Consider the following 12715-nt stretch of genomic DNA (forward strand, 5'->3'; position numbering starts at 1 on the left):
CCAAGGAGGCGGCGAAGAGGTGGGCAAAAACATCATCGCCGGAGCTATTTTGCTTCTTGAATCTGGAGGGTGTTAAGGAGGGGGGGATCACCTTTTGAAAGCGCTTTGACGGAGAGAGAGGAGATCATATTAGCGTCGAAATAGGCTTCGACGACGCTTTTTAGCGTCGTCTTAGGCCGGTGACTACACCGACGCTTATTAGCGTCGTCTATTGCCGACGCTTTTTACAAGAGCCGGCAAATTTTGATGCTAGACCAAAAATTGCCGACGCTTGTAAAAAGCGTCGGCAGAAAAGCGTCGGTAAAACCGACTTTTCCTGTAGTGCCTCTAGGATACAATAAAGTCACAAATTTGCAGATAGCAATTCTGAAGATTTTCTGTAGAACTCTCACCAAACCATATATTAAAACTGAGAGGTTTAAAAAACAATAAATATATATATATTTTTCCTTAAAGCCTGCACTCCTATTTATAGAGTTTGAATGATTGTAAATAACTGCCTTTTTAAACTGTAATGTTTTTGAAGAGGTGTTTGATTTAAATTTAAATAGGTGGTTATCTATTTGTAGTTATAACTATATAAAGTTATAACTACTTTGAGGATTTTTGATTCAATACAACTTACTTACTATATTATTGTACATGTAACCATTCAAATATATAATAAATGTCTCAAACTAACAGAGGCACAGATGCCAAGGCCGCAGGACCTATAAATTAAATTACCATCATATTACAATCTATATAATATTTCTAACATTTAGTGCAGAGGAGAGGAAAGCATGGCCTGCCTGTCCAGTTTTAAAGATTGGACGTGGCCTAAAAGGGACGTCTCATGGCTGACACGCCCCAGATTCAAACCTAGACATAACAAGAGATGTCAAAATCTTGCATGCCATCATTAAGAGAGACGAATAGGTTATTGAAAGCCATGTGGGTGGGAATAGTGAAGTATCTCGACTTCTCATAACTGATCGCATTTAAGAGTTTGTTGAGTTCAATTGGTGGCAGCTGAGACCTGAAAGCCTAAGAAAGTTGAAGACTGAAGAAGGTCAACGAAATTGAAGGGAGAGAGATATATATCTGTCTTTAACCATGGTGGGAAGCTAGCTATATTACTACACTCAAGAGGCTAGAAAGATCAAAGTTTTGCTCTCATCGATGTTTCATCACGCTCATACAAGAATACATTATAATTACATAAAATATTCAAATAGATTTAGTTATGTATCGGAGGAGCAAATCTCTGCAAAAAGGATGAAATATGGTCAAACTGATCCTGCAAAGATTGTATCTTCAACTCTTGGCTTTGCTTCAACTCCGCCATATCAGTCATATGACTCTGCCTCATCTCCTCTATCCTTGTCTCATATGACTGCTTTATCTGTGCCATCTCTGTCTTCAAACTACAAATCTCTGCAGTGCTAGTACCTTGTCTCGCATCTTGGGTATATTGGCTCACTGCAGATAGCTGAGTGGGGGTAACTCCGACACCGTAACTCCTCACGCGACCATAACGTTCTGGGCCCATCAATTCGTCATAGACCTGAGCCTCGACGCGACTGGCCGCGTCGGATGATGATGACTCCCCAACGCACTCTGAAATAAGATTTGTAGCTCTTTCCTATATCTCTCTCTAAAAAAAAACAGTCACATTAATATTTTAAAAGAAGTAAAATTAATAAAAAAATTGTGATCAAATAAAAAATGAATACATACAACTATATCTCTCGACTCGTCCCGGACAAAGCTGCCATCTCGGTGAGTATGGGTCATCTTATAAAACTCTACCTCACCAGGCTCCCTTGCATGCTTTACTATCTACACATACGGAAAGTATATTGGCAAACTATATATCATGATACGTGCTATATGTTAGTAGAGTTTTAAATAGTTTCAAAAGAACTTACGAATTCATTTCTACGTCTCGCATAACTCCTCGAGCCTGAAGTATGAGGAACTGCTTGAGATGCTCGTGCAACTCTACCAATATTAGAATATGTCTGCCAAAATAAAAGCATACAGTATAATATGATTCAATGTATATATTTGCAATCAATATTAATAATAAAGATAATATAAGATATTGAAACAATATATGTGACCTGTCCTTTTTCAGAAAACCAGTAGTGAACAAGCTCCCTCCACTGCTGAGGGTATACATCAGGAGGAGTCACACGAGCAACCTCCTCCTCTGTCATACCCTCGTGCTTGAAGTCTGTCTTCAATTTTGCTTTATATTCTTTCCATTTGCGGTTGAGGGACTTTAGCACCCAATCATGGCTCTCTGGAGGGAGTACAAACTTACCCTACAATAAGATACAGAATGTTATAATAATATTAAACCTCGAAAGTAAAATTATGGTAGTAAGCAAATTAACATACAGAAGGTGTCAAATTAAAAAGAACAAATTCAATTCATTATATGTATGAGTCTAAGAAGCTCAACCTTATACGAAGGAAGTATGTCATTCCACTTGGTATAGTTGAGCGGACACAGCTGACCCTTGCGTGCAACCGATCCTAAAAAGCTTGATAGAAGACTTCCAGCTCTATTGATGGGCTGCCCCAATTCGTTGCATCGGATGATGATCTTCTCACCCGGAGGAAGCTTCCACACATCCTTTGCTTGAGTGGGTCCCCGTCTCGTCCTCACTATCCCTTGTCCATCTATTCAAATTAAATAAAATGTCTTAAAAAGTTGAAGACAAATATGAACATAAAATATGAACTTTAAATCGAATTATTCTGGATCCGGAGCTCATCCTCTGGACAATCAGCAGGAGGCTCGCGTTGAGATCCTGACTCGTGCTGCTGGTGCTCACATGGCTGCTGGGACTGCAGGGACTGCTCAGAAGTAGATCCCACCTGAGAATGCTGGAACTCCACATATCTAAATCGTCTCCCTCGGGGCATATTGTTACCTGGTTTGCACAAAAAAAAAAAATTTGGTTAAATGATAAATTTATACTAAATAAAGGGCTAATAAAAGAGAATATAATAACTCATTCAACGTATGCTTCATAAATTTTACTTACCATTATGAAACTACATTCTCATTCAACATCCATCCTAATCAAACTCGTTGGCGCATTTACTTCATCAGTTGGCACAATATTATAAGGCATACACTTAGTATAAGTATCATCGTCCTCCTCTTCCAACCTTTTTTCCATATCATATAAGTCCCTAGGTTTCGTCTTAATAACAAGAGACCAATTTTATCTTTTGAGTCTTGCACAAAAAACACTTGTCGAGCTTGAGATGAAAAAACAAATGGATCATCTTTCAATAACACACTAGTATGTATCAACCTTGAAAAATTTACAAGTGTGAATCCATTTATGTCTTGCCTCAAACTTCTAGGTGAGTTTATATCCACCCAATCACATCGAAATAATACTACCTTAAACTTTTCATAATAATCCAGCTCATAAATATCTGTTAGAGCACCGTAATAATTTTTTCCATCCGCCTCAACCATAACCCCACTATTTTGGATTTTTCTAAATTTCTCATGCTCTTTAGTATGAAATTTAAAACCATTTATAATGAACCCACCATATCTGTTGACAATATTATTCAGACCTCGAGCAATGACTATTAACTCCTCGGAACAATTTCTCTCCATCATCATTGGTACCTAAAAAGAATTATAGAAGTAATGATTAATTTCTCTCTATAAAAATTAAAAAAAACTTAATATATTAGACATCGAACCTGTTTGAAAAGCCATTCTGGAAATAACTCAACCAACCATCGTTGCTCAATCCTTGGTGTAGGACGAATGTTATGGTTGAGACTTCGCTGAGCTATTAAAAATTCTCTGCACGATCAAAAAATCTTTAATTAAGTACCAATATTACATTCTCCTGACATGACAGTAAATTTAGATTTTCATTAACCGTACTAACCTGCAAGACGCGGATATTATATCACTATGAAGTAAGACATAGCGATGTGCCTGTGCCAACGATTTCTGGTCAAGAACAATACTTTCAACTTTTTCTAAAACTCTTCCACCAGATGAAAACTTGTAAACATCTGCATTCTCTATGAAATCACAATTTTTTTGAGGTCGATTGAAAACCGTTTCAACACCTTCAAAATATCTTTAACAAAATGTCAAACACTCCTCAGCAATATATCCTTCAGCAATCGATCCCTCGGGATAGGCTCGATTGCGTGCATAATCTTTTAAGCACACAAGAAACCTGCAACAATAAATTTTTAAAATAAATATCAGCTCCGAGCTCACCAGGCAATGCCCTACACACGGATAGCTGCATAATGGAATACTTTGCTTTGTGATCCATTATTTCACAAAGAGAAGCCTTCCACCCTTTTTCCTTTCGTAGAGCGGAGTCAGAAAAAGAAGCGTTTTCGAACTGATTATTAAATTTGGCCATTAGAGTTTAGAAAAATCACCTCTCAATAGGATACATCCATCGGTAGTGAACCGGTCCACCAAGTTTAGCTTCCGCCGCTAAGTGAATGAGTAGATGAACCATAATAGTAAAAAACCTAGGAGGAAAGATCTTTTCCATATGGCATAGTGTAAGTGTAACATTAGACTCCAATTGATCAAGCTCCTTAGGATCAAGAACTTTGGAACATAATGCCTTAAAGAATGATGACAATTGAGAAACAATTGTGAAAACTTGTTTCGGTGTTGACGATCTTAAAGCCAATGAAAAGATATCTTGCATCAAAATGTGACAATCGTGACTTTTAAGATTTGAAAGTTTACGCTCTTTGAGATTTACGCATCGTGAAATATTCGATGAGTACCCATCAAGAACCTTCATATTTTTTAGAACTATTAGAAAAAGATCTTTCTCATGAGTAGACATTATATAACATGCAGGAGGTGTATAAAATTTATCATTGGCAAGCTCTGTCGAATGAAGCTCTTGTCTTATGCCCATATCTTTCAAATCAAGATACGCTTTCAAGTTATCTTTGGTCTTTCCATCAAGATTTAACAATGTTCCAATCAGGTTATCACAAATGTTCTTCTCTATATGCATCACATCAAGGTTATGTCGAAGAAGATTATACTTTTAATAAGGTAAATCAAAGTAAATGCTCTTTTTTTTCATAGTTGTTTCTGTGTAGATGCTGCCATGAGCTATCATCATTTTCCTAACCATATACGTTGTCTTCATTCTCAAAAAAGTTGTCAGCATCCTCTTCAACCTCTGCTATTAATCCTTCATTCATTGTGCTGCCAACATGCTCCCTTCCCCTCTTCTTTGAACATTTGGAGACCTTACCCGGTATATAATTGGTGCCATGCATTTGTCTAAAGACTTCAGTTTTAGTTGGTGGAATAGGGGCAGATCGCAACTCTATGGTACCATCAAATAAGTCTTTCTGAAATCGAAATGGATGGTTTGCTTCTAACCACTGAGGATGGCCCATATAACAGAACTTTTCTCTATGTTTTAACCAATATGAATGGGTTGAATCTCCACAAGAAGGACATGCAATACGCCCCTTAATGCTCCAACCAGATAAATTAGCATATGCAGGAAAATCATTGATAGTCCACATAAGAGTTGCACGCAATTTGAAATTTTGGCCAGCGAAAGCATCAAATGCATCAATACCCTCCCATATTTGTTTCAATTCCTCTATTAGAAGCTGTAGAAAAACATCAATATCATTACCTGGGCACTTGTCACTTGGAATAACCATTGACAGAATTACTGAAGACTGTTTCATACACATCCAAGGTGGCAAATTATATGGAATTAAAATAATTGGCCAAGTGTTGTATGTTGAGTTCATCGTTCGGAATGGATTAAATCCATCAGTAGCTAAACCTAGCCTAACACTGCGAATATCAGAAGCAAATTCGGGATGCCTATCATCAAATGCTTTCTATGTGGGACTATCCGCTGGGTGTCGTAACATTCCATCCTTTGTATGGCCTTCGTCATGCCATCTCATCGAGGAAGTCATCTTCGATGATGCAAACATCCTTTTTAATCTTGGTATAAAAGGAAAATACCTCAAAATTTTAGCCGATTTTTTCTTAGTTGGTGCAGCATCCACTTCAGTCAACGAATCATTCTCATCTTCTTTAGGTTTTACCCATCATGAAGTTCCACATATTCGGCATGACTCTTGGTTGCTATTTTTACCACGATATAAAATGCAGTCATTCGGACAACTATGTATCTTCTCGTATCCAAGGTCCAACTCTTTTATTAGTTTTTTGGCTTCATATGAAGATGATGGCAAAGTAACACCTTCCGAAAATGCATCCTTTAATAATTGAAGAAACATAGTAAAAGACTTGCTGGACCACCCATTCAAATATTTCAAATGTAATAAATGCAGAAGAAAAGAAATCTTCGTAAAATTCTTACAACTTGGATACAGTTCTTGATCACAATCTTTCACCAAGTTATCATAATGAGCTATGTCATCAGAATGTATAGATTCCTCAACATGCATGGACTGATCAATAACTGTACGCTCATCTTCTCCTACAGTTCTAATACTATGTCCAAGAGCATATCTAAGTAAGCCCCTTATATCATCTTCTTCTACAGAATTTTGTTCCGTGTCACTGGTTCCAAAATTGAAAGTGTCTTCTAGATAGGAGGGTTGGTTACATGAAGGTGCGAACTCTCCATGGAATACCGATTTAGTATAACCCTTTAGAAAATCATTCCATACCAAATGTTCTTCAACAATTTTTGGATCAAGAGCAGAACCGTTTACACATCTTTGACATGAACATAAAATCTTTCCGTTCATATTAGATTTCTCAAAAGCAAACTTAATGAAATTCTGAACTCCATCTAAATATTCGTCACTGGATCTCAACTTATTTATCCAACTTTTGTCCATTCTATTAGAATACCGATTGAACTGCAGTTCATATAAAAAAAGATAAACAAAATTAGAAGGATGGCCTACATATAAATTGCATGAAGAAAAGCATGTGACACTTACTATAACCTCACAATAATATAGCCTTACCAAATTAGAATTGCAGGTGGCCTCCACCAACCTTTTATTCCTAGTTACCTACCTTAATTGATGCTCAATGAAACAATTAATTTAGGGTGATTTGCATCCTTCAAACTTAAATAGAAGGCCAGTTTTGGAAAAAAAAGATTGATGATAGAGTAGCCACGTCATTATTCCTCGTTAAAAAATATATTTAATATAAGATTGTTAGTGTAGCTGTCTCTCTTGATATGTTGGCATTTATAATTTCATGGTCATCACAATTTATGAATCTATATCAAAGTATAGTGCATCATTGATTGAGTAAAAAGATCATTAACAAAGAGTTCTATCATACATCATAATACCAAAAGAATCAGGTAAACTAGTGCATTAGTTATAATATAATATCAAAACTACCTATAATATATTATAGGTAGTTTTGATATTATATGATTAATGATACAAGGCCAATGCAACAATGGCTATTGAAACATATAATAAATTTAGATTTTTAAGTGCATTAGTTATAGATGTGCAAGATCATGAAAGGGGAAGATGATATGGAGCAACTATTTACTTGTTCGATGGATTGTATCCATAAAGCTTTATAGATAAACTAGTTAGTGGCACATGCAATGCCTTTGAAAGAAAGTATAGATGGTTGCGATTTCTCCAAATTTAGAGTGCTGAATCTATACAGTTTACTCTCTTTCTCTTTGTTTGAAGGAGTGTGATCTTCGGCAAGAATGTAAGTGTGGCAAATCTATAGATCATATTGTGAGGTTACAGTACTTGACTCCAACTTGGGCCCTACTCACTGAAATTGCATGATCGCCAACCAATAGTTGGTTGCCAAGACACCTCTTTTATGGTTCGCAGGAGTTGTATTGTGTACTTCTCCTCCCTAGGTTAGAGCATTCTCAACCTAAGAGTCTTTGTATAGTGGATGGCTATAAAAGAAGACAAAGTGATTTAGGATTAGACTGCAATGGTGTAGTTTAACATTGGTCTCAGGACAAATCCTTTTTTACTTAGTAATATCACTCTAAACACAAACCTGGGCAAAACCAGTCTTGCTTATATTTTATGTCCATTCATCTAGGAACAAGGGTTGCCCAGCTACTGAAGCTATTCAAATAATTTATCACGATCTTATAACTCAGTTGGTAAATATGGAAGGTGAAGCCATGCCAAAGCATGGCAGATAATATCCCTCTTAAGTTTGAAATTGAGGCGCTAATCTTTATAAAAAATATTCCATAAAGGTTTCATCTGAATTTTATGATGCTTTTGGCTTAAGACAAACTGAACTTATTTTGTCCTTGCAGGTATTTGGCTCCAGAGTATGCATCGACTGGCAAGTTGACTGAGAAATCTGATGTTTATTCTTTTGGGGTTGTGCTCCTTGAGCTTATTACCGGACGAAAACCTGTTGACTCATCACAGCCTTTGGGTTATGAGAGCCTTGTTGAGTGGGTAAGCTAGAATGGTGAAGTATTGACATTTATCATACCGTATTGTAGAAACACATCATGCTATGGCCTCATTTTTTGAGAATACATTGGTAATGCCACCACAGAGGTTTGAACCCTAAACCTCTCGCTTGAGCGGAGGGATGCAGACTACTGGACTAAAGTCATGCTGGCTCATGCTGTGGTTTCGTGAACCCTTGAAATCCACTTAATAAAATGATATTTTTAATATATTTTCTCATAAGTTTTCTTTGTGGTTTGAACCTAATTAATGTGATTTAGCATCTACGTGTGTCTGGTTTTTTCTAGTAGGGTTATTTTTAACTCTTGATATCAGATCCAAACAATCATTTGATCCTCATTTCCTTCTGTCCGGCCTATTTTTTTATTAAAAAAAAGAAATCAGTAAATAAATAATTGATTTTGTTTGAGAAATAAATCAATAATGGAAGCTGGAATGGATTAAAAACAATATATAATCAATAATAAATCAATAATAGAAGCTGGAAGCTGAAATCAGAGGCATCTACAGTAAAATTAGAAATATCTATAAACCTGGAATATAATATGTTGCAGGCAAAAATCCTCGGGTAGAGGCGGGCCTGAATCGATCGGGACTTGGGGCCGGTCGGTCAACGCCGGAGAGGAGGAAGGAGGGGAAGATCCTCGGGCGGAGGCGAAGCTCGATCAAGGCTTGAGGGCAAGAGAACAAATTAAAGAAGGAAAAAAACCCACGAACACCCGAAGAAGAGGAGGAGGAGAAGGAGGAGAACAAGCGAGACGGTGGGAGAGGAGGGAGGAGGAGAAAACTACCTCGGGTGGAGCGGGTTGGGGTCGGTCAGTTGACGCTGGAGAGGAGGGAGGAGAAGAGGTGGCAGGAGTTGGACGGTCCGCACCGGAGAGGAGGAAGATGGGGGCTAAGGCAGCGCCGGAGACGAGGAAGATGAGGGTGCTCGGGAGTAGCTAGGGCAAGTATGCGGGCTCGGGGTCGGCCGCTGGGTTTTAAGCGGGCTTCGGCGACGCTTATAAGCGTCGTATTAGCGTTTCAATTAACCACGCTTATACGCGTCGTCTTAGGACAAAAGAATGACGCGTTAAAGTGTCGTTTGGTCTTAGGTCCACGACGACGCTTTTAAGCGTCGTTCGCTGCTTCAAATTACTGACGCTCCTAAAAAGCGTCGGAAAAATTGGGCGCGGGAGCAGAATTTGCCGACGCTTTCTCCTAGCGTCGGCAGTTAAGCGGCGGAGGGCTCGGAGGTAGGGGAGGGCCTCCGCGATGCCTTCAGAGCCATCCTCCATGTCGACGACCACGTAGTCGTAGCCGGCGAGGGTCGGGGAGGAGCTCAGGAGGAAGAGGCCGTAGAGGGTCTCGCCGGCGACGAGGCGGGACTTGAGGATCTGCGGTTCGGGGGAGAGAGGGGCGGAGTCGGGATCCAAGAGGCGGCGAAGAGGCGGGCGAAGACATCATCGCCGGAGCTGTTTTGCTTCTTGAATCTGGAGGGGGTTAGGGAGGGGGGATCACCTTTTGAAAGCGCTTCGACGGAGAGAGAAGAGATCATATTAGCGTCAAAATAGGCTCCGACGACGCTTTTTAGCGTCGTCTTAGGCCGGTGACTACACCGACGCTTATTAGCGTCGTCTATTGCCGACGCTTTTTGCAAGTGCCTGCAAATTTTGATGCTAGACCAAAAATTGCCGACGCTTCTAAAAAGCGTCGGCAGAAAAGCGTCGGTAAAACCGACTTTTCCTGTAGTGCCTCTAGAATACAATAAAGTCACAAATTTGCAGATAGCAATTCTGAAGATTTTCTGTAGAACTCTCACCAAACCATATATTAAAACTGGGAGGTTTAAAAAACAATAAATATATATATATATTTTTCCTTAAAGCCTGCACTCCTATTTATAGAGTTTAAATGATTGTAAATAACTGCCTTTTCTAACTGTAATGTTTTTGAAGAGGTGTTTGATTTAAATTCAAATAGGTGGTTATCTATTTGTAGTTGTAACTATATAAAGTTATAACTACTTTGAGGATTTTTAATTCAATACAACTTACTTACTATATTATTGTACACGTAACCATTCAAACCTGTAAATTAAATTACCATCATATTACAATCTATATAATATTTCTAATATTTAGTGCAGAGGAGAGGAAAGCATGGCCTGCCTGTCCAGTTTTAAAGATTGGACGTGGCCTAAAAGGGACGTCTCATGGCTGACAAGCCCCAGATTCAAACCTAGACTTAACAAGAGATGTCAAAATCTTGCATGCCATCATTAAGAGAGACGAATAGGTTATTGAAAGCCATGATGGGTGGGAATAGTGAAGTATCTTGACTTCTCATAACTGATCGCATTTAAGAGTTTGTTGAGTTCAATTGGTGGCAGCTGAGACCTGAAAGCCTAAGAAAGCTGAAGACTGAAGAAGGTCAACGAATTTGAAGGGAGAGAGAGATTTATCTGTCTTTAACCATGGTGGGAAGCTAGCTATATTATACACTCAAGAGGCTAGAAAGATCAAAGTTGTGCTCTCATCGATGTTTCATCATGGTCGTTGTCGATAAATTAGAGGAAACTTTTGGGACGGTCAGGTAGCTTGCAGAAAAATTCACTGGTAATTATGTATTCTCTTGCAAAGGCAATGGTAACTACGGTTGATGTCCCCGAACCTAGCCTGCATGCGGATGAACCAAATAGACTAGCTATATTGAGGTGAAAATTTAAATGTTGACGAATAAAATATTAGGTAGTGGTAACAAGTAGTATTCATACTAAGAAAACAATTTGATGATGAGAATATTGTTGAATCTTTTTGCTAACTTCATTTATATATGAACGAAGTAAAGTCTTCTCCCCCTCTTCTACATGCACTACCTGCTAAAAGAAGTAATTCTTCGTGAACACGTTATGTAACCATTAAAGTAGGAGGCAAACCCATTTAACTTTCCTGACATCTCAAGAAAATTCACCGTCCTTGTGCAAAGCTTGGGACCAACTATTACTAACTTTTGGTTGGTTGGTGTGGTCAGAAAGAAACTATATATAGAATGTTATTGCAAAAGAAGTCATCAATCTGTTTCCATGCTTTCGAGAGAATTGCCTAACTTTTAGTTGTGGACTAATCTTTGCGGAATGGGATCTAGGGTGTGGCTTTTGTACCGCGGAGTGCCGTATCATCATGGATAACCACCACATCATCCTTCTCGAAGATCGGCAGCTCTCATTAATCTTAGGAACATGCCTTGGAACTTTTTGTAGGCATGATATACGGTGCCTAGATATGCTTTCAGGGCAAATGAGAGTCGTCCGTCTCCCAGATAGATGATGTGGCAGCTATCCACAGTGATACAGAACTCTGCAGCGTAAATGTCACACTCTAGATTGAAGACAAATCTAATTCTTTGCAACCCTTTAGGCTCTATTGCCTTATTTCTCCTTGTATCTTTTGTATCCTTTATTTTGTAGTTATTAAGTTAGGGGGAAGGATTCCTTTCCCCAGCTGCATAAAAAAATTTAGCAAGAGTTGAGTAGCACAGACAATCACATCACTACCACAAAGGTGGTGTTTGGTGACCAAATAGGATTACTGTGGTAATCTAAGATCACTAGTGATCTTTATCCTAAGATAATTTTATCTTCAGTAATTTAAGATCACTACGTTTGGTATGTCATGTTCCGATAATTAAAGATTTTTGAATATTTATGAGTAAGATATTTGGTATGCTATTGAAATCTAGGATCAGTGGCCATATAATACCAAAATTACCACTAATATTTGCTAGGAGGATTTTTTTATGTATTCTTAATTCTTTTAAATTAAGAATATAAGTAAATTGAACTAGACACCATTATTCTTCTTTTCCTCGAAGCTATTCTCTATCCTTCTTTTCTATAGTCTTTGTTATTCCTAGCTTTTTGGCCAACCAGACTGCTAGCCTATCTAGTAACATGCTTTGATTTTTTTGCATTGTTACGTTACTTTCGTAACAATACATTAGTAAATCCTTGATCTGTCTTACTCATATTCTCATCATCTTAGTAAGCTTGTGCAAAGGTAATAATGCACGAATTTTATGCTATTGCAGACTCCAAATTCTCCCATTGCTCTTGGAAGTTCTAGAGGAAGAAAAACCAATATGCCGATCATTTTGGTCTGCCATGGGGCAACACAGAGCAACACCGAGGTATGGAAAATGTGGCTAATGCTACATCTTCTCTTGGAGTATCTAATGCCTAAAATAGTATTTTAATAAATCTTAAGTGCAAAAA

This window comes from Phoenix dactylifera, chromosome 6, assembly GCF_051530095.1.
Source record: "Phoenix dactylifera cultivar Ajwa chromosome 6, Ajwa_hap1_PhDact_Kaust_v1.1, whole genome shotgun sequence".
Lineage (NCBI taxonomy): Eukaryota > Viridiplantae > Streptophyta > Magnoliopsida > Arecales > Arecaceae > Phoenix > Phoenix dactylifera.